The 20,942-nt window shown below is 38.3% G+C and overlaps 1 protein-coding gene across 1 annotated transcript in view; it reads left to right on the forward strand.

Moving 5' to 3' along the window:
* Positions 1-20,942, forward strand: part of DNAJC1 (DnaJ heat shock protein family (Hsp40) member C1) — a 177,485-nt gene that overhangs the window by 55,612 nt on the left and 100,931 nt on the right. The gene's annotated exons all lie outside the window — the stretch shown is intronic.

Raw genomic sequence — 20,942 nt, forward strand, 5'->3', positions numbered from 1 at the left:
GCTCAGGGCAAGGCTCCTGTCCCTTCCCCAGCCTCTTCCTTCCCTCTGCAGGGGCTCCGCTCTCCTTCAAGTGCTGTTCTATTTTTTTTGCCTTCTGGCCCCACCATAAATCAACCCTCCCTCTCCCGCTGTACCTTTGTGTGTTCCTACTGCCTGTTGCTCTTCTGCATATATCTCTTTTTCTCCAAATGCATCTACAGCTAGAAGAAGTAGCTCGTGGGCTTCTCCCACTTCCCATACGTATCTTCAGTATGGCTGTTTCTCATCTTTCCCTCATTCTCCGTAGCTGCTGGTTCCTTATCTTCTTAAGATTGTGCATCGCCATGTGTTGCGGCTCCTGTTTTCTCTCACGTGTGCCACGTGGTAGACTGTGACCCTTTGCCATGGTAATGGCTTGTAGGTTGTTATATTTGTTTACTTTCCATGTATCTTGGTTATTGTGCATGGTTTTCACCTCTGTTTGCTAGGCAGCACTTAAGATTATCTCAAAGCATTTATTATGCACCTTCGGTTAGTTTTCATGCATGTGTAGTCAAGACAGGAACTCCTGTTTGGAACAATTTTACTCCATGTTATGTTTGTTTTAGATGTGGTTGCTGGTTTCGCTGCCACTTGGTGTCTTCAACTTGTGTCACTTGTCCTGGCTCCCACTTGATGGCCTTCCTCATTTCTAGATGCTCCGCTCTGTGTATGATCTCGCTTGATCTCTTTTCATGCATCTTAGCAATCTTCTTTTTGTCTCTTTCTTCTAGTTAGTATTCCTCTCCTCAATAGTTAAATATGCAATTCTCCATAATCTGTTACGTCACCCGGAGTCCCCAAAAGACATTTTGTTCTTTGTCTCCTAGCACCTCTACGTTCTGGTGAGTGATCCCGCTATTTGAATGGCTTCCCTGACAACCTTAAAGTTTATTCTGATGCAGTTCTTGTAGTTTTTGAGAATAATAGCTGTATTTTCAGGTGCATTTCATTAAGGCCATGTCTACAAAGAGAGGGAAGGTGTCTGCAATATGTAAGGGTCCTGTTTTGGAAACTGCCAGCTGTGGTTGTTAATAATGGGGGATTCTGAGTCAGTTTTCTCTCTTTCTTTCTTTTACTCCTTCTTAAGCATCTGGTGTTAAATACTATGGAATACCATCATATATACAACACAGCAAACACTGCTACCTAAGTTTCACTTTCATGAGCCTAAAAATCTAGGTTTTAATTCCTCAAAGGCAATTTTAGTATATAGTATATAATGTAGGGATACACAATTTTGTTTGTTTCAATTAGTAATGTTCAGATCTGGTATGCAACTCTTTGTTAATATCTTCCACGTCCTTTTTCTAGGGCTGAATCTGTACCTTGCACAATAAGTTTAGCAAAATATAATGTTACTTTTAGCAAGAAAATGTTGTGCTACTTCACACTTCTACTCTACTTCTAATCTTAATGGAGAACTTGAATGACTTGTAATGTGCAAGCAGCAAAAAAAGTTGGTGGAAGTGCAACACAAATGAAAGGAAGTTTTGTTAGTTATAAGTATATGCTAGTTGCTCATAATGTCATTATAGCCAAGACTTGAAGTGTAAATAGTATTAGATGCTTTGCACATGCAGCAGAATGTACCGGTGAGTATAGTAATAGAGTATACAGTGTTGGTGTTGAGCTTCAATAGAAATTTTTAAGCATTGGAAGATGCTGTATAGGTTTACAGGTTCTTCCACACTGTATCCTTTGTCCCTGCTGCTTGCTTCTCCAGCTCTGACCTGTACCTGAAGCTTCAAACAAGATACTGAAGCAGGGTTCTGTCTTGCGGTGACTCACTAGGTTGCTGCAGCAGTTTAAGTTACCTATGAGAAGGGTAACTGGTCTTGTAACGGGGTCAAGGGAAGTGCACAAATCTCAGGTGTGCTGTATCCTACCTTGGATGTCTTAACACAAAGCTGCCTTCTACCATAACGTTTCTATGTGCTGTTTGCATGTTTCTTCAGGTTTTCTGCTATTTTTTAAAACTATGGTTTAATGGAGCTTACTGGTTTTTTTTGTATGTCACTATTGTTTTAGTTGGGATGCCTTTGACTAGAATGCTGTGATTAACTTTTTGTAGTTCTGGTGCTAGTGGTATTATTCCCTGTGCTCAGGTGTTTTTCTTGGCATTTTAGCACAAGAGGGACAGAGTGTGTGTGACAATGGCCTTTGTGGCCATGCCTTTGGACTGTTTCATGATCTTTCGTTCATCAAAACTTGCTTTCCCCTCCTCCTCCCTTCCCCCCCTCCATATTCTTCTTGGTGTTCATTGCTTTGTATCGTGTCCTGATAATCCCTTCTTCCTTCATGTACTTCTGGGGGAGGGAGTACTTCTCCCTTATGCAGGATGTAACTTCTGCATCTGAGATACGGATGCTCAACCATGTTTGTTAACAGTAGTATATCAGGGCTGCCAGATTTTTTCTAAGCATGTCATCTTGTGTTTTGAAAAAATACAGGGAATGACTCCAATGCTTCCTTAAGGCATTAAAGCAGCTTAGGTTTTGATGGGAGAATTGTGGTACCAGCTGCTTGTTGAACCTCGTATGCGATGTCAGAAGCTGATGTTGACCTCAACTGACAAGGTGCAGAAGGCGTTGTGGGAAGTCCTGTAGCTCTCTGGCATGCTTTGATGAAGTCTCTGGCTGCTGGATTTTTCCCTGGGGTTGGAGAGAAATGATAACTTTTTTTGTTTTGTTGCTAGTCTACACTTGCAGGAGTAAGGGTTTTGTGTTTTGTGTTTTTGAGGGCCTTGAGGAAGCCTCTTGGCGTTGTCAGGTAACTGTCATCAGCATTGGCAAGGTGTTAGGTTTGAAGCTGCTCTAGAGTTTTCCAAGATCCATGACTGAGGAAGAGGAGGATCTAATGAAAGCGAATTTTGTTGTGAATGTGGAATGACAGAGGAAGAGTAAGATTTTGACTGTTTTGGCTATTAGAATAACTGTCCTTAGAGCTTGACTTCAAGGAGGGGTTGGCTGAGAAACCTACAAATGTTCACAGAATCACTGAGGTTGGAGGAGACCTCTGGAGGTCATCTTGTCCAACCCCAAAGTGTTAGGGCTGAGCACCTAGATTAAGAAATACCTGATATTTATACAAGGACACAATCTATTTGTTAATCCATCAGATCGAATGGTAGCATAGCATATATAAGAAGTTTTGCATTGTTGTGTTGTTACTATTGCTGTTTTGAACAATTTGGGAATTGCTCTACCTTCCTGTTTCTTTGGTTATTCTTAAATTGATGATGTGATTAACTTGAATGGCTCATTTCAAACATTGCTGTTCTCAAGAAGTTTGACCTAGCAGAATGAGGAGATAAGATAACCTTTGGCTTGAGAAAAGATGACATTTCCATGTCCCCCAAGTGGTTACTGAAGTTGTGTCCAAATGAAGAAAATAGAATCATAAACTCTTGGCAGATCAGATGTAATAATCATTCCAGTAATCACTTCAGTATAGCCAGTTTCAAACTGACAAAGGTATCGGGACCAAATAGTATTAATCTAAAAACTCAGATGAAGTAGCAGAATTAAACCAGAGGCTATGCAGACTCAGTAATAAAATTACCCTGTTACCTGAGAATGAGAACATGCAAATGTGATGTCAATTTTTCGGAAAAATTCCAGGAAGGTCTGGGGAGCTACAAGCTTGTATGGTGGACAAATGAACTGATGAAGTTAATTTTATAATCTCTTACAGCTTTCAATAGCTGATACCTGCATAAATATGATATGCTCTGGATGAATCAACTAGGCATCACTTGAACCTGTGAATCAAACCTGAATCAAATATGCTTTTGATTATGACTGTTTGTATGGCTTCAAGGGAATTACCTGCTCCTCTACTCTTTTTGGCTTGCAGTAAGGAAGGCAATACAGGCCTCTGAATGTCTTTTGAAACTTTGTGATACAGTTCTTGCATACAAAGGATCTTATCAAGAAATTTTTAGGAAACATTGTTTGTGAAGATGTGTTAAAATGCATGAGCTGTGTTGCTAGAATTGGCCTGTGCAGAGCAGTACGTTATGTATCAGTTAGGACCAAGGAATTTCTGAGTTAGCTTTGGCTTCTACTGGTAATTGGATAAGGGAACAGGTTTGTATTGAAAGTTCTGCTGCGCCTGTGCAGTATATGAAAGCAAACATGGAAAGTTTCTCCAAGTGCCTTTCGAGGTAGTAGAAGAGGCCCTGGGAGCTCAGGTTCCTGAGGGAGAGTTAACACATGGGTGGGGCTTGCTGGCCAACACTGTGGATAAATATATAACCCCTGAAAAATGTTGAGAGAGATATTTTCTTCAATATTGGCTTATGCCTTCCTTGTGGCACATGAGATTTATTTTGAACCAGGCTCTAATCCATTCATGTGGCTTTACTGTGGAGAACTAAGAGCATTGTATCCATGTCATTGCTAGGCGATGGGTTTGTTAGATGATGCTGCAGCACAAAGTCAGAACTGCACGTACAGAACCTGATTTTGGTCCTACAGCCTGAGAGACACTGGTATGTTAGTAACTCCAAGAAAGCGCAAGACGTGAAAACCAAGGAGTCAGATTTCTTTGGCTGCAGGAAGCCACAGCCCCTCTAGATGAGCTGGATGTATTTGGCTAATAGGCTCCTTTCAAGAGCACTGAAACAGAGGACCTGTGTGTACCTCGGCAAGTAGCAGGGTCTGACAGGGTTGCGTCTGTAGAATGCAATGTTTGGTGCTGAGGAATTGGTGTCCATACTGTTTGCACTTCAGGGATTTTTTTTTTTTTTTTTTTTTTAAACTAATTCCAGGCTGGCTGCATGGACTAAATGCCCGGTTGTGTCAAAGTGTGCTGTTTGCGCTTCTGGTTTTACATCTTACAGTTCAGTTCTATCCAAAAGGTATCCGGTTCATCTACTCCAGGACTGCTTCATGATACGCAGTCGGTGGGTACAATAAGGAAGTTTGCTTTACATGTCCACTCCTGATCTGCACTAAAAAATTGAGGTAGATGCACCTTTAAGACTATAGTTTATAATAAATGGCTGACGCTGAATTTTACTTCTTGGCATTGCCCTGTAAGAACCTTACCAGGCATGAGCCCCATGACAAATTGTGTGGCTTTTATGGTATTATGAGGCATTATGGGAGACTTAAAATTCTCAGTAATAGGTTTTTGCATAGTCTGTTTTATGCAAGTGCATTGACTGATGACATGCAGCGTGTACATCACTGCAGTTCTGAAGTTGTGAATTCCTATGTTATATAAGTAAAGTTCTTGGACATAAATTCAGTAACCTGTTTTTCGGAAAGAATGGCAATCTCTGAAGCTGTCAGTGTTATATCATCTGGCACTGCCATAGTTCTGGCTTTGAATGGGTCATTGTCCAGGAAAAAAAAAATCTAAATAAAACTATTTTTGCTGTAGAGCTTTTTGCGCACTTTGAGTACACAGAGTGGTCCCCTCAAGTGGTAAGAGACTTGTGAGGGAGAGCTGTATCTATTCAAGGAATGCTCTCAAGTCCTCAGCGAGAACAGCCTACCTGTACCCATACAGATCTTCTGTCTTGCCTGGCAGGCAAGGTGCACATAAGGAGGACAAGGAAGGGGAAATAAGGAGGGATAGCCCAGAAACTCAGCAGTTTGTTTCTTCTTCCCAGTTACAAGCTGGATCACACTCCAAAGACTTATTTTGGTTGCTCTTCTAACACTTAAGGCTGTTCTCCTCCTTGCTGCTTTTTAAGGTTAACATATGTGGGTGCAGTGTTACTAAAATCATGGAGTGTGCATCATCTGCAAATGTTTTAGAGAAAGTCTAGGTTGGTAATACTGCTTTGGTCTTCCAAGCTTTGGAAGTATTTTATCTAGTGAGATAGAGCTTCACACACATGCAATTACGACATCACTTTTTCAGATGATTGTGTCAAAATTATGAGCTGTAGGCTTTTCTTGCTTTGTTTTGTAAGATTATTTTGCTTTTGCATGACAAATAGGGTATTTGCTGTGACCTTCGAAAGTCTTGTGCCGTTAAGTGACGTGGAGCCATGTAGCAGCTTGATATCTCAGTTATTCATGTTTGAGGAATCAAGTTGTTGGGCTAGTGATTAAACATCATGTCTAACGTTCTAAACATGTTTCAAGATTGTTTTCTACTTCTTGTTCAAAATATACATTAAGCAGGTCCAGTAGTTTTGGAAGGTGTTAGGTTTTAATGCATTGCCAATAGCAACACCATAGTTCTCAGTTGGAAAGATGAAATATGTTTCAACTTTCTTGCTCCAAACTGTCAAAAATAATTAACTTCTGTAATATATAACTAGGTGATAGTAGTAGCAGACCTTTATTTGGACAGTGAGGGATCTTAGTAATTCCTGAAACTGTACATTTCTTTTTAAGTGATGGATGAGGGAGGGGTTCTTCAAAATTGTTTTTTTGACTTTAAGAATTGGCTCCTGTTATGGCAGTTACAGCCAAAAAAGCCCCCCAAAGCCCCAAAATATACTATCAACATTGAGGCAGTAGACTCCATTGCACTAGTTCAAACAAAAATAGCATTAGAAAATACAGATTTGTTTCTAGTGGCTTTAGCTGTAATCTCAGTTCATTCTATAAAAGTAATTGTGTGTTTTTTCTCAGTATGTTATTGAGACATAATTCTGCATCCCTTCATGGTTTTAAGCTTCATATTTGAGTCTGTTACTTATAAGTTATACATGGAAGTGAGATTTCCAGCAGTTCTGGAAACTGCTTTTCATAAAAAATGTAAATTATTAAAATTGTGTGAAGTCATTGTTGAGATTATTCACTTGGATCCTACAGAACAAAGTTCTTCCGGACTATAGAATAGTTTAATTGCTCACAAGGGTCACCACAGAGAAGCACTTATGATAACTGCTCAGATTTGTAACTGAGGATGGTGCAAGATATGGGTTTTCATGTGTGTGTGTTGTTTTTGTTTTGCCTTTTTTTAACAGTGCTGAACTTCCAGGTAAGCTGTTGATACATAATGTTATCCATTCTGTAAGTGCCCTGACACATATCATGTATGCATAATGTTCCCTGATGGTTTTGTTCACAATTGCTGCATTTAAAAACGATCGAGACATCTAGACTTGTAAAACTTGTATTTTCCATAAAAATGGGTTTTCTGTATTGTTTCCTATTAAATTTCTGCTTGGATGTTGTCCAAGGAAATCCAGGGTTTTTTTGCTTTCATTGTAGCTCCTTTCTTAAAGACACAAAAGTGTTTCAGAATCTACCATTACAAGTAGCTTTAAAGACATTTACTGTTAACTTTCCCTGACAATTCATTCATATAATACTTTCTTGATTTCTTTCAGATTATATTTTTCTTTTTTCTTGATGTGTAGAAGGACATATATCAATAGGAAACTACTATGTTTGGGAACCCAAGGGAACTAACAGTATGCAAAGTGCTGTGAAAAGGATAAAACAAGCAGTCTTGATTTTTTTTTTTTTCCCTTCTTTTCCCCTGTCTGCAGCAGCAATAATGTTTCAGCTCTTCCTCTCTATACTTCCCACTTCACTAATCCTTTAAGGATGTATCCATAATAGCTTGATCTTCAAATTGCAGAAATAAAAAATGGGCTATTTTTCTTCCTAGAAGTTCTGTGTTTGACCTGTAATTCATTGAAGGGAGTGACCAATTTCTTGGTGAGGAATGGTAGGTAACCTGTGCTGGTGGCCTCTGGTGCTTACACAAGGCTGAAAGTTTTATGCTTGTTTCAAATTCATCTCCTTTGCTGAAGTTCTCATGTATGCACCTATGTTGGTATCTAAAACAGCCACATAATTAATCTAACACTGAGTTTTGTAAATGACTTCCCAGTGGGCTTTTTACTACTTGACTGCTGTGGATTGTGGTCGTCATGTTTGTAAAGTTGTGTAAAGAAAAATCTTAGAGGCAGCCTTAATTTCATTCTGTTGAATGATAAACCTTTTGTGCTCCATCTAGAGTAATTTTACAATTAACACTAACACAGTTTTCTAATCAGATCTAGAGAAAACTATAGCTTTAAGGGAGATATTTGGAGGTATCTGTGGTGCTATTTTAAATTTAAGCACTTGGTAAAATTTAAAAAATAAAATGAAAATTCAGCACATAAAACGTTCCTTAGTTGGATTGGTGCTCCTTGTGTTCTCAGCAGAGCCAGTAACAAAGAGCCTGTGGTGCTGTTGCACAGCTGAGCCAGTAAGAATGAGAGTATAAGCGGTAACAAAGGGTTTTTCATCTATGAGAATAGGTCTGATATTAAAATGAATAAAAGGAGGAAACTAATGTATATCTGAAATGTTTTGGTTTTCCACAGCATCCTAGTGGGCTAACTAAATTCATGGGGCATATGAAAACCTGCAGTTTTGCTTTTGATTTGCTTGTTCGTGTTCATGCTTTTGCTTAGCCGTATGCTGTGTCCATTAAAAGTCGTCTTCTCTCAATTTTGGGTTGCTAAACAGTAGTGTATTTTTTTTTCCTGCAGTTTAAAATTGTTTTTCCCTAAATTATGAGGAGATTTGGGGTTTCTGGGTTCCTTTTGCTTCTTGTTTGTTTGTCTGTCAGCCTGGTTTAGATGTTACTAGCTCTGTATAACAGTGATTTGTAAACAATCTTATGTATGTGGCAATGTGTTGTACACATGGTGTATGTTACAGTTATGCAAACAATAACACAGTTTGAATGTAACACTTTAAAGCAGGGTTGTGTATTACTGGGCTCTCATCTGATGGATTGCTTAAGTGCAAATTTCTTAAATGACCTGGCTCGCAGGCCTTACAAACTGTTCTTGATGTCAAACAAACAAGTGGTGGAATGAAAAGAGAAGAAAATTCATAAGCAGTCCATCATCTCTGCTAGATCTGAAATTCTTCCTCCTCAGTGTTAACGTGGAAAGCTTGCGGAGAAAACCAGAAGATGCATAGGAGCTGTTGAAATAAAGTCACTCCGCTATCTTTCTCTGACTAAAGAGAGAAGGAAGAACTGGGGGAGTCTTGCTTTTATACAGAGACTGTAATTCTGAAATGCTGCTGTCTCCAGCACTGTAAAGTGCTTTTGCTTGTTGAAGGAAGCATTCAGTGCTGATGAGGACATGAGAAAGCCATGAAGTAGCCTTATTGCACTGATTTGGAGTGAATAGCTTCTCCTTTAAGGGGCAATAATTTTTACCTACACTTGAAAATATTGCGAATGATTCTGTAGTCTGATTGATCAATGTTTTGTTAAATTTCAAACTGATTTAGACTAGCTTTTATATTTAATAATCACCATTTCATAGTCATTGATTCCTACAGTGTTCTTTTATGGGATATAAATGCTGTAATGGGAGAGTAGAAGAGCTGTATGCCACTTAATTTTGTGACAGTTTACAATCATATTAGTAATTGCTTTACTGGACATTGTGTCTAACAGTGGCTACTACAATGTTACAGTAGGAAAAAAAAAAGTCTGTAAAATTTCATCCGATATGGAAGTCTCTTCCCATTTCCTATTAGGAATTATTAAAAATCTTATTCAATGGAAAGGAAATCTTATTCAATTCAAGCACTTCTTTCAGTTGATTAAAAATTTGAAATAAACTTGTTGTCCAACCTGAGTCTACCTATCTGTTGAATAGAAAGTATTTCTTCTGTCAATTTGTAGCCTGTGTGGTTTGTAGTTTCTGTTCTACTGAATATTTTCCTCTTTATATTTCTGCTCCAGTAGCTTTTCAACACTACAAGCTAACATTCAAAACAAAATAGCAAATTTGAATGTTGGACTGTATCTGTTGAGAATAGTATTTCAACAGTTGAAATACAGATTGAGGGTATCAGCCAGTCAGTTGTCTCTTGCAACTTACAATGGTGAAAGAACAAACCTCTTTTGTACATAAGGTAGGTACTACATTTAAAAATTAGGTATAACTGACTTACATTCATGTTCAGTTACACAGTACAGAGTTCCCATGCTGGAGTGCACCAGTAGTCCATTTAGTAAATCTTCTTGGTCTTTTGTGTTTTCTGGTGGAGTAATACTAGGTGCTTAACCAGAAAGCTGTGTTAATTTTGAGGGGGGGGAAAAAAAAAGCAATCCTCTGTGGACAGATAGAGACTAACCTATCAATGAGTTACTGACTTGATAATTTCCTCAATCATGATGATTTATGCCTTTCACACACTGATACTTACCTTTCTTACCTACAAATGGATATGATTTATAGACACCTTAATTTTCAGGTGGAGGTGCAGACCACTGGTTAGTGAACTTAGATTTAAGGACAATAGCTGAAGTAGATCAGTAGCTTACTGGTTTCCAGGGCCCTGTGATTCATTGGTTGAAAATCACTATCTATCTCCGTGTAGTTAGATATTCTTTTGATCGCTGTCTCTCTGCGGTTAGATATTCTTTTGGTCACTGGAGATACCTATTCTGTTTTCTTTTTAAATTGTTCTCTTTTCCTCAGTGGTGTCATGCAGTATGGCTTCTGAAGAGGATTTATTTTTTGGTAATCATGTATCGGTTAAAAAAAAAATCACATTATTTCTTAAATGTTATTTGCAACACTAAACACAGTTGCTCGTCTTGATTGCAAATGTTTAATAATAGTCTAGTATTGTGTCGCAAGCAATGGATCCGGGTGTCTGTGAGGGCCTGTTTCCATTCCCTAGTCATCTTGGTCTCCAGTTCGGGCACCCCTCCATGTCATCCACAAGCTCCTTGGATGCCTTCAAGGAGTGCTGGATGCTGTCAGTGTGCTCAGGCTGGTTTCCACCCTGGTTTCTTATTATTTATATACTTCTGTATAACCCTTGCACTTCTTTCTTAAATAAAAATAATAAAGCCAGTGGCAATAGATGGTGTTATTTGGGGAGAGCATGTGAACCTAGCCATGTTTTGCAGTCCATTGTACCTCTCAGCCTCCACACTTTTTGATCAGTAATGTTAAAAGGTGCGTTCCTGGTGGTGCCTTTCAGTCAGCTGGTGCTGTACAGTGCGTTTGGAGAACTGTCAGCAATGTGTCTTGGATCACTTAATGATTTGTAATTGCCAGCTCCAAGCTCTGCTCTGTGTAGGCAGCATTTAAGGCGACAGTCTTACCTGCGCTGAATCTTCTCTCACTTTTTTGCCAGATCACTTGGTTTTGCATTCCCTCGCCAGTGTCTGGTATCTACCCAAAACATATAGTGTCACCTATGAACTGTGAGATTTCACTGCATGCTCTACTCTTCAGGTTGTCATTGAAAGTGCTGAATAAAGCCACTCCCAGCACCAATCCCCCAGCAGGAGACCTTTCAGCTGCCTATTCTCTGCCCTGAAAACTGGCCGTTAAACCTTGCTTTTTGTATCCTGTTCATTAATTTTCTATTTGTAAGACTCTCTCCTCCCATCCTGTGGCAAGTTAGTTTCTTTGATAACCTTTGGTGTGGAACCTTGAGCTTCTTCAAAATTGGGCTGTACTGTGTCTACTGGACCTCCTCTCTCTAGCCTTAGTGATGCACTCCGATGACTTGGGTGGGTTGGTGAGGCAGGGTTTCTCTTTGCAGAAGCCATGCAACATCTTTTCCAACAGACCACGTTTATCCCTGTCTACAGTGACTTTATTTTTATAGCCCCTACTGGCTTTAGTAAGGATGGATGACAAACTTTCTGGTCTGTAATTTCCAGGATCTCTTCTGTGTGTGGTGTTTTGTGGGTTTTTGTGTGTGTGTGTCAGTCAGTCACACTGGCAGCCTGCCACCTCCCTGGTGGCAGTTTTTTTGCAGTACTGGGTTCCGTTCCTCACGTGCAGGTCTGCAGCTTTGTATATAAATTTCATTCAGCAATCTCAGGTGAAAGCCATGGTCCTAGTGACTTCTTAGCGTCTAATTTGTCTGTTTGGAGTATTATGTTTGTATATTTATTTCAAGTTGAATTAGCTTCTCTTGACCTGTCTACTGCAAATAATGTGTTGGTGTGGGAATCTCTTGAACATCTCCAACAGGAAAACCTCATTAAATAAATTATTAAATTGTACAGCCATAGCTTTATTCCTGAATGAAACTTTTCATAGTTTCATCATCAAGCAGTCTGTAGCTAGCATCCTGTATTTGATTACATTTAAAGAAATAAAAGGGTTTTGAAAATCAAATAAATTGCCACTCTAGTTTGCTTGGACAAATACAAAAGTCCGTATTAACAAGTTAGAAAGAAGTAGTCAACACAGTTTTTTTTAGTTACACATTCCATGAATTCTGTTGGAACTGGCACAAAATCCACCATGTTGCTGTTTGTAGTTACTGATCATTAGAAGGAAGAATACCTGCTGTTACGCAGCTTTCCTGTTCTACTAACTGCTACACATGTATGATTAAGCACATTTTCTTAGGAGCTCAGGCCTTTAACTGAGGTATCCAGGAGGAGTGCAGGACTGTATCGTCTGCTTCTGGTCACTTTGCTTTAGTAACTAGCATTAACTCTGTAACATCTCAGTCTTGGACAATAGTTCTCTTTTCAGAAGGTAAAATGGAGGGCTTGGGTTTGTATTACTATTTGAATTAAGACTTAAGCAGAGTTGGTATGTGGTCGTCGTCCCCCCCCCGCCCCCACCCCCCTTTTGACTTATGGTACCTTTATACTATAGCAATTCTGTGGATTTTTTAATTCCCCAGCATGGTTCTTGCTGTGATGTACTTAAGTTTATTGTTTTGGAAACAATGAGATTATTTTTCTCTGGTTATCCTAATTTTGATGGTACCACTGACTAGCAATATCTTTGCTCATTCTTATTGATTTAAGCAAGATTTTGGTATTGCTTTATTTCAGTTATATAAATCACTGTGAAAACCAATTTTTATGTTTTCTATCAAATGCTTTGTGAGGAGAAAGACATGACAGGGTTTTATGAAATGCCCTCACTTGTAAAAGCTTTTAAAGATAGAAACGTGCCAAAATAAATTTTTGCAGCAGGGAACTTGTTTGAAATGCAGGAACTTTAAGTGAACATATTAAAGCTAAAAGTTGTATTGAATAAAATGTGTTGAATTTCTAGGTTTTAGTACAGTTCTTCAGCGTACAATCTATTTTCTTTTTCTGCTAAATAGAGTTGATCTGTTTATTGTTCAGGGACCAGATAAACTCATACTTCTAGGTACTATCTAAAGTAATTAAACTCTGTATCTAATCCTTCCTGTTGCTTCCATGCTGTGCATGCGCCTTGACTAACATCAAGAGATGCGAATTTAGGGTAGACTTGGCTCTTTGCTAATATCTACATATCCGAAGTGATGCACTGAGAAATCAAGTTCGAGAATCCAAAGAAACAGTAGCTAGAAAAAAGTATGGGGTAATGAAAGACTAAATCAGACTGCATTTTCTGGGAAGTCTAGTTTTGTAGGTACGATGTATTGGGTGCAGAGTTCAGATGGACAATTTCATAGGAGAGGTGTTGGTGGTGAATATTTCCTATTTTGAGCTACCTTAACAGTTGGACCTGGGATCATCCTGTGTAGGCTCCGATTTGCCATAGTGCGACAGCAAATTCTAATATATAGGTGCAATTAAACATTATTTAGTGTTGCAGCTGATTTTTGTCACACGTCTTCGCTTTATCTTGACTTTTGGGTAAAACCATAATGTTTAATTCTATCAGTCTCTGAAGTTGTAAGTATTAGTAGACTGTATTTAAATCCAAAATGTTTAGTAATACTACATTCTCCCTATAAAAGGGATAGAGTTAGAGAGAAATGCATTTGAAGTAAAAATCATACCCTAACAATAGAGAACTTTAATCTTGATATTACACTTCCTATTTTAAACCATGATGTTTTAAAGTTTTCAGTACCAAACATTTGTTTGCATTCGTTTTGTAGTATTTGAAGTCTAGAAAATAAATTGGGACGCTATTTTTGTTTAAAAAGCGCTCTTGCATAGATTGCCATTTTGCATTGCAGCATGTCGACTTCTCTTATAAACGTATTTGTGAATATAAACACTGCTTAACATTGAATGTGGATATCCATATTTTCTTTCTAAGATACAATTTCATTTGTCTTCTATGTGTTTGCCTTCCTCAAAGTTCAGATTTTTAACAAAAAAAAAATTACATTTTTTAAAGAAAACTTGTCTGGTATTTAGAGAACTGTTAACAGGGGCATGGTATCTTCTCAAATTTCTGACCTAAAGAAAGCAGAAGGCTGTAAAATGCGAGTTTCTTCACTTCTGGAATATGTAAGATGCATTCCCATAGCTTCTGTGCTTTTTTCTAACAGATTAACTTGAAGACACTGTCATTGAATTAACAGTATCCCATTATTATCAGGGTATTGGTTATCCTGTCTGCTGTCATGAGATATGAGAGCCTTACATGACAGCTGGTTAGACGTGATCAGATTGATACTATGGCCAAGAAAGACAGTACTAGACTAGGTTGGTTTCTGAAATTGATTTCTCAGTCAAGATAGAATTGTATCTTGATCAGGTATTCAATATTTTGCAGTCCAGGTAAGACAAATATACAGAATATTTCCCATTCCAGCTGCAAGAGTAGAACTTGCTATTAGCATAAAACCCAACACCCCCCTCAACTTGCACAAGGGTTGCTTGTGGAGTCCCAGACTGTTTGGCTGCAAGCCTTAAAGAAGTACATATATTGCAGTCATTTCCATTCTTCACCTGAGTATCAGATTCACAGGGCAATTTAGTAAGATAATTATTTTGATTATTTTTAAGGGGTAGCTTGCTCAAACAGAGGTGCCTTTTGGACACTCCACTGGCAGGGGGTGGGTGGATAAAAAAAAATCCACACACAAAAAAACCCCCACCACTCCACAAAAAATTTCTATTAATGGATTTAGGCATGAAGGTAAGAATGCCTAAAGGGATGGTATCTGGTATAAGTTGGCAAAGCTGGAAAATAATGATTAAACTCTCGTGGTAAAAACTTGGCCTTTTGTCCAGTTATATAATGAAACCAGTATGCCATTTAAAGATGAGATGGTATGAGTCCTGAAATGGTGGTCAAAAGAAGAAGGAAAGACTCCCTGAAGGACATTGATCGCTCAGATACCCTAAGAATACAACATGAAAGAAAACCAGTGTTGTGAAATGTGGGAATTAACTGATTTCTGCCCCCCGCCCCCATTTGCTGTTTTTTTTGTGTGACTAAATTAATATACAAGTTGCTAACTTCTGTGCTAGGCTATGGTAAGAGTATTTGAGATAATTGTCCAGTCCAGAAAATGCTGTTCTGACTCTCAGCCTGATGGTTGTGCTCTGGGATCTATTGAATGTCATACACCAGCAGTGGGCACCTTGAAAACAGGACTCATTTTCACAAGCTTCTGTCTTGTAATGACTTGGTTAAGGAAAAACATCATGACGAGGTGAAAAAATACTCTAGATGAGTTATACTAGTGTAAAATCTATCACTTGGTCAAGTGATATACAGTGTGGGATAGCACTTTGCCGAGTCCCAACATGCTGTTGAGAGCAAGGAAAGCAGGAGAATCTAGTGGAGCCAGCATGTGCTTGGAATGGCTGGTTACTCCAGGGAAGTTTCTTACGGTCATTCTTGCCGATTTGCCTGACAGGCTTGAGCTCTTCTGTATTAAATTTTTAAGGTAAATATTGAATTGGTGATTTTAGCAAGAATGATTGCATGTGCTCTGGTATAAATGTTCTAAAATTGTGTTTCGTTTCAAGCATCAGTAATCTGGAAAATGTACTGCAGTTGCTAATACAGCCCAAGGAAAGGAGCCAATCTTCAAGATTGATCTTCAAGATTGATCTTCAAGAAGATCTTGCTGACCTTCTGATGATGTTTTAGGTTGCATCTTGCTTATTATGCTGTCCTTTGATTTCTGTTTGTCCAACCTAAGTTGGACCTTGGTAGTTTTATTTGGATAAAGTGTGAAAGCCTACCCCATTTTCTAACAAAGCCGGGTCCAGACAATGTTTCGGATGAGTTGATCTTTAATTTCTAGGCCATAGCCTTCCTTCTGGAGTCCCAGGGATATTCCCATCTTGACAAAGGAGGGCAAAGGCAGGTTTCCTTCCAGCTACTACTAGAATAAATACCTGTGGCCCAAAAAAGGAAGCAGATGCTTGCTATAGACTTCCTGCATATTTTGTTTTAGTTGCTCTTCGTTATTTCCTTTACCCAGAAAAGATGCAAACAAATCCTCAAAATAAATGACCTATGCTGATTTTTTTCTTCTTCAGTTTCTTCATTCCTCTCTGGACTTCATAGCAGATCTGTTTGGACCTGCCTACCAGGGCTTCATTTTCTAGACGAGTATTTGGCAACAGGTTTACAGTTTTAACTAGCCATTAGCTCACTGGGCATCCTGGAATTTTTTTTTTCCTTTTTGCCCCCAAACTAAATCCCTGTCTTCAAGCTGTCAATCCTAGAATAATGATGGAGAACGAGACAGTTACCTAAATGACTTCTTGTTCTTTGCTATGCCTAAAGCTTCATTTTTCACCAAGACAGCATTGTTGCTGGGACTGCAGTGAGTGATTTTCTTTAATGAGGGCAGTATATAGGATCCCTGGTGGCCACAGCTGAGAAGTGCTGAGCTGACTGTGATGCTTGAGTATTGTTAGGGCTTTGTAAATATGTCTTAGGAACCTTCTGCATTGCAGTTCACGGTCCATGCAGCTTCTGGAGCTAATAATTATTCTCTCTTCTTTGATGACACTTTCCATGGCTTTTGTGCTAGGTTTTTTTTCCTGTTCTAATTTTCAGAGGCTGAAGGAGTGAACAGTCTGACAGTCCTCTCTGTTCTGCTTGAGTATATACTGTACTTTGTCTTCTGATTCCTCTTTTTCCTTTTTTTGTCCCCTCAGGGATACTATACAGGGATATCTGTAACTTTTAAAGCACTCGTGCTCTGGTTACTTTTTCTTATCAGTATATTCGATACATCCTTTTGAGAGATCTGCAATCAGCTTGAACTACATGTAATCATGTTCGGGAAGAAAAACTAAGGAAATTTTTTTTTTTTTTTTTTAAAATCTCCAGTGTCTTCTACTTCTGTTTGTCACTCTCAATCTTGGAGGTCATCTTTTCTCTTTATTGTGTGGTTGGGTGGTTTGTTTTTAGATGTGTTCCTGCTGCCATCAAATTTTACTGTGGCTTTCGCTGCTCATCATAAATTCAGTCCTTTCTTTCAGCTCAGGAGCTAAAGTGGTTGTATGCACCCTGGTTAACTTACATTTCAATTACTTCAGGAACAGCCTCTTTGTCTAATCCCTATGCTTTCTGTAACTAAAATGACTGTCTAAAATTGGTTTTGGTTTTTCAGTTGGACCTCGAGATTGAATTGCCAAGCAACAGGCAGTTAGTGTTGCTGTGAGCTTAAAGCTGCATGTAGCTTTAGGCTGCATGTTATAGTCCCTCTGTATATTGCCTTTTTTTATTCTTGCTTTTTTTTTTTCAATCCTCACATACTTTAGTTATTGGTGGGTGGTTTGTTTTTTGGTTTTTTTTCTTTGCTTGTTCACTGATTTCTAGGCCCTTTCTGTTCAGTTTTTGGTCTCTTCTTACTCGTGTCACTTCTGAAGATCCATTCTTACTTATACATGTCAGTTTCAGTCCTATTCTTCCTTTCCTAGCATTGCAGAAGAAATAATTGTCCTAAGTTTCATAATATATACTTCTATTATTTGTGGCTTTCTCCAGTCATTCTTGAACAAATGTTTGATGTGGTCTCAATTTCAATATGTAGGTGTTATACCAATGATTATTTTGAAGGAGGATTTTTCACAACCGTGTCTGAAAATTGCTGGTCTAGAAACGAAGTGTCTTTGGATGAGCAGGCTGGGTTCCGGGGCCAAGCAAACACAGAAGTCAGATCCTTCAGACTGACCTTTTCCAGCAGGGAAGTTTGGCTCTCTGGAGGTTGCTTTCCCAATGGCAAAGTTTTAGCAGACTGCTTTGTGTGAGCCTGCTTTTCAGCAGAGAGCTGGCTCTGCTCAGTTAGAAGTAGGTAAGTGGCCACCCAGTACTTAGCGCAGATTTAATCTGCACGCTGGTAGAGACAGGACTTGATAGAAATAGTTCAATAGTTCTTTCCTTACCAGTGAAGTATTGATAAGATGTAAAATATCTCTCATATAGAGAATATTATTTTTTCTGTTCATTTTAATCTGATAACTATTCCTTTTTCCATTTTTAAATTTCTGTAACAGAAGTTGAATTCTTAAGCTCCATTGCATGTGCCAGTCACTATTCTGTCTTAACAAGACAACACGAAGAAGTCTTTGTACTTTACCTTCTGCCATGGACAAAATACCCAATTGGAAAAACTACTGAAGAGAGAGTATGGTGAAATAAGGTTGTGTGCATGGAAGAGCAGGTAGAAGCAGTTAATGCAATTTCACTGTATGTATGCTAGGAGGTTTATTTTAGAGGTATTCCTAGTCATGGTGAAGACCTTATGGGATTTCTGTAATTTGAAGCATTGTATGTGGGAGTGATGGGTGACTGTGGGAGTAGTTGTACCATAAGTCACTCAAGGGGGTGAAATTGAAATAATCAAGGTCGTGCAGCCTGGCTCCATTCTGCTGTTACTTTATTAGTTCTTTTTCCTATTTATTTGATCTAGACAAACCCTCCCAGTTTTTTGGTGTGTTGTGTGCTTGTTTTCCTGTAGGTCACTTTTGATCGTAGAGCATTAAGACTTCTCCTGACATAACAAATGTCCACAGTTGATTACAGCTGTGGAGCACAAAGGGAGAGACTGACATAGCTGCATACTTGCTGCATTAGACACTGCCGAAGAGATGGGCTGCTGTTTTGCCCTTTCTTTTGAGATACTGCCAATAGGCAGCACTAAGTCTGAGGAGACGTTTGTGCTGTTCCTTCTAATTATGTTATGGAATTCGTCCTAATTGCCAAATTCAATATTTTTGAAGTGTTAAGCATTACACATATTGCTTAAAAATTCTTTTATTGTGATGCCTTTTTGTTCTAAAAATAATGTTGGGGAATATGGATGTAGATTTTTATTCTGTGCAATTTGAAGTAAAAATGAACCTTACAAAATGAGATTTGAAACCATTGCTGAATTTATTGTGTGAGGCTTTGTAGTGTTCTGGAGTAGATATACCAGAACTTCAATGAAAACATCTGTAAAGATTTTCAGTAGTCAGTATTTATAGTTGTCTCTATACTATACTGATAATTTAATCTGATTATTGAGATTTTACATTTTTAAGTTCAGCCTTGGTTTCTTACCACTTGATGGCAGTGAAGGAGCTAGTGTTGCCAGGCAAAGGTTCAGGGCAAGAACCCATTATGAATAACAAAAGAGGAGGTACAAAGGAAGCCTCTGACATTTAATATTGTTCACATTTCTAGGTGATATTACATATACCACAAATGACAGTAGAGGAAGAAAAGCCTCTAGATGGAGCTTCAGTACTTCCAATGGGGGAGAGATTTTTATACTCAAGTGGTTTGCTCCTATTTATAATAATTATTTTAAACAACAACTTTCCCATTTAGGAATGGAATGATACCAGACATAATCAATAAGTAGTATCAGTGCTTCTGCTATTATAAACATACTATACGTCCTGAAGAGCATGCAATTCTGACATTTTTCTCACACCTTCTGTTCAAGACCTACAGCTTCTCAACATTCTTAGGAATTCTCAGGTATTGTTAGAAATGTGCGATGTAGATTAAGGATCAGCATAATTATTCAAGCTTTTTTTTTAAAAAAAGATAATTGGATTTTACTGGTGGACCAAAAAGAGAAACTTGAAAAATACTGTTCAAATTGGAAACTGCCCTGCAGTATTTACTGTTTTGCATGGTCTAGTCCCAGTGAAGTGTTTGTTGTAACATCAAATATGGCAATGCACGGATGTGTGTTTGAGGCACTTTATTAGTGGAGGTTCTTTTGCACTTCCTACACCCATGTACACCTCTTGCCAAGCTGGTATGGGGAAATGAACCATATAATGGCCCTGCTATAGTAATTGGCTCCACATGGGTGGACTCTAGAGCACAGACAAAACCTTATTTGAAGTAATTGGCGCTTTGTGTAGGTACAAGGGTCTGTACATGCAGATTTATTTTGGATCCTGGGTCAAACCTTGGCATTAGTAAAGGTTTCAATTTCATGCAGCGTCTTTGACATGTAAGTGATTTTGAATGAGTATCAAAAACATCCATGCAGATGATAGCAAGCAACTTGATTGAACTTGTTTGTTAAAAATACACATAGCTAATATTTTGCAGTTATATTTTTGATTGAATACTAAATAAAGAACTTGGCTTCTTAAGTTTTGTGAATGTTTAGCCTGTTACTAATTTTAGAAAATATTGAAAAAGCAAATTATAAGTTTGCATAATTATTAAATATCTTAATCATTAGCAGCATTATTCTAGTTCTGTAATAGGCAGTACTACATAAACTCACAGTTGAAAATAAGTGAAAATTTACTGGAGTTATCAAATATTTACTTTGGTTTCAGATGCCATTCTTATTTTTAAAGAGCATTCTTATTTTTAAAAAGCATTCTTATTTTTAAAAAGCAGTTAGGCGCATTATTTCTAGTATTAGCTGGCATCTCAGCCTAATTGACGGATTGCTGTTGCTGGTTTAATATAATGGCAGACAGAGCATACTTACTGGGCAAAATTCGAGTTTATCTTATCAAGTAAGTATCAAATACATATTCTGTCTAGTGGTAAAAAGAAAGGGTTAGAAGGCAGGGTTGAAGATAGTATAGTATTTAGAATGATCGCTTCAGCCAGTGGAGACTCATTTGCTGGAAATGCCCGTGTGAGATTGTAGCATTTCTTCATCTGTGGCATTAGTTCATCGTGTGGCATAAAATGGTATTGAAATTAGTTTCTTGTCAATGCTATTTTGAGTAAGATTTGTTAGAAAACAATGAAATTTTACTTCATTACGTGATGTGGGTTGGCTGCATTTATTTCAACGTCAGTGGAAAATCTTAGCTACTGTGGTGCA

The sequence above is a fragment of the Aptenodytes forsteri genome, unplaced genomic scaffold, assembly GCF_000699145.1.
Source record: "Aptenodytes forsteri isolate BGI_AS27 unplaced genomic scaffold, ASM69914v1 Scaffold336, whole genome shotgun sequence".
Lineage (NCBI taxonomy): Eukaryota > Metazoa > Chordata > Aves > Sphenisciformes > Spheniscidae > Aptenodytes > Aptenodytes forsteri.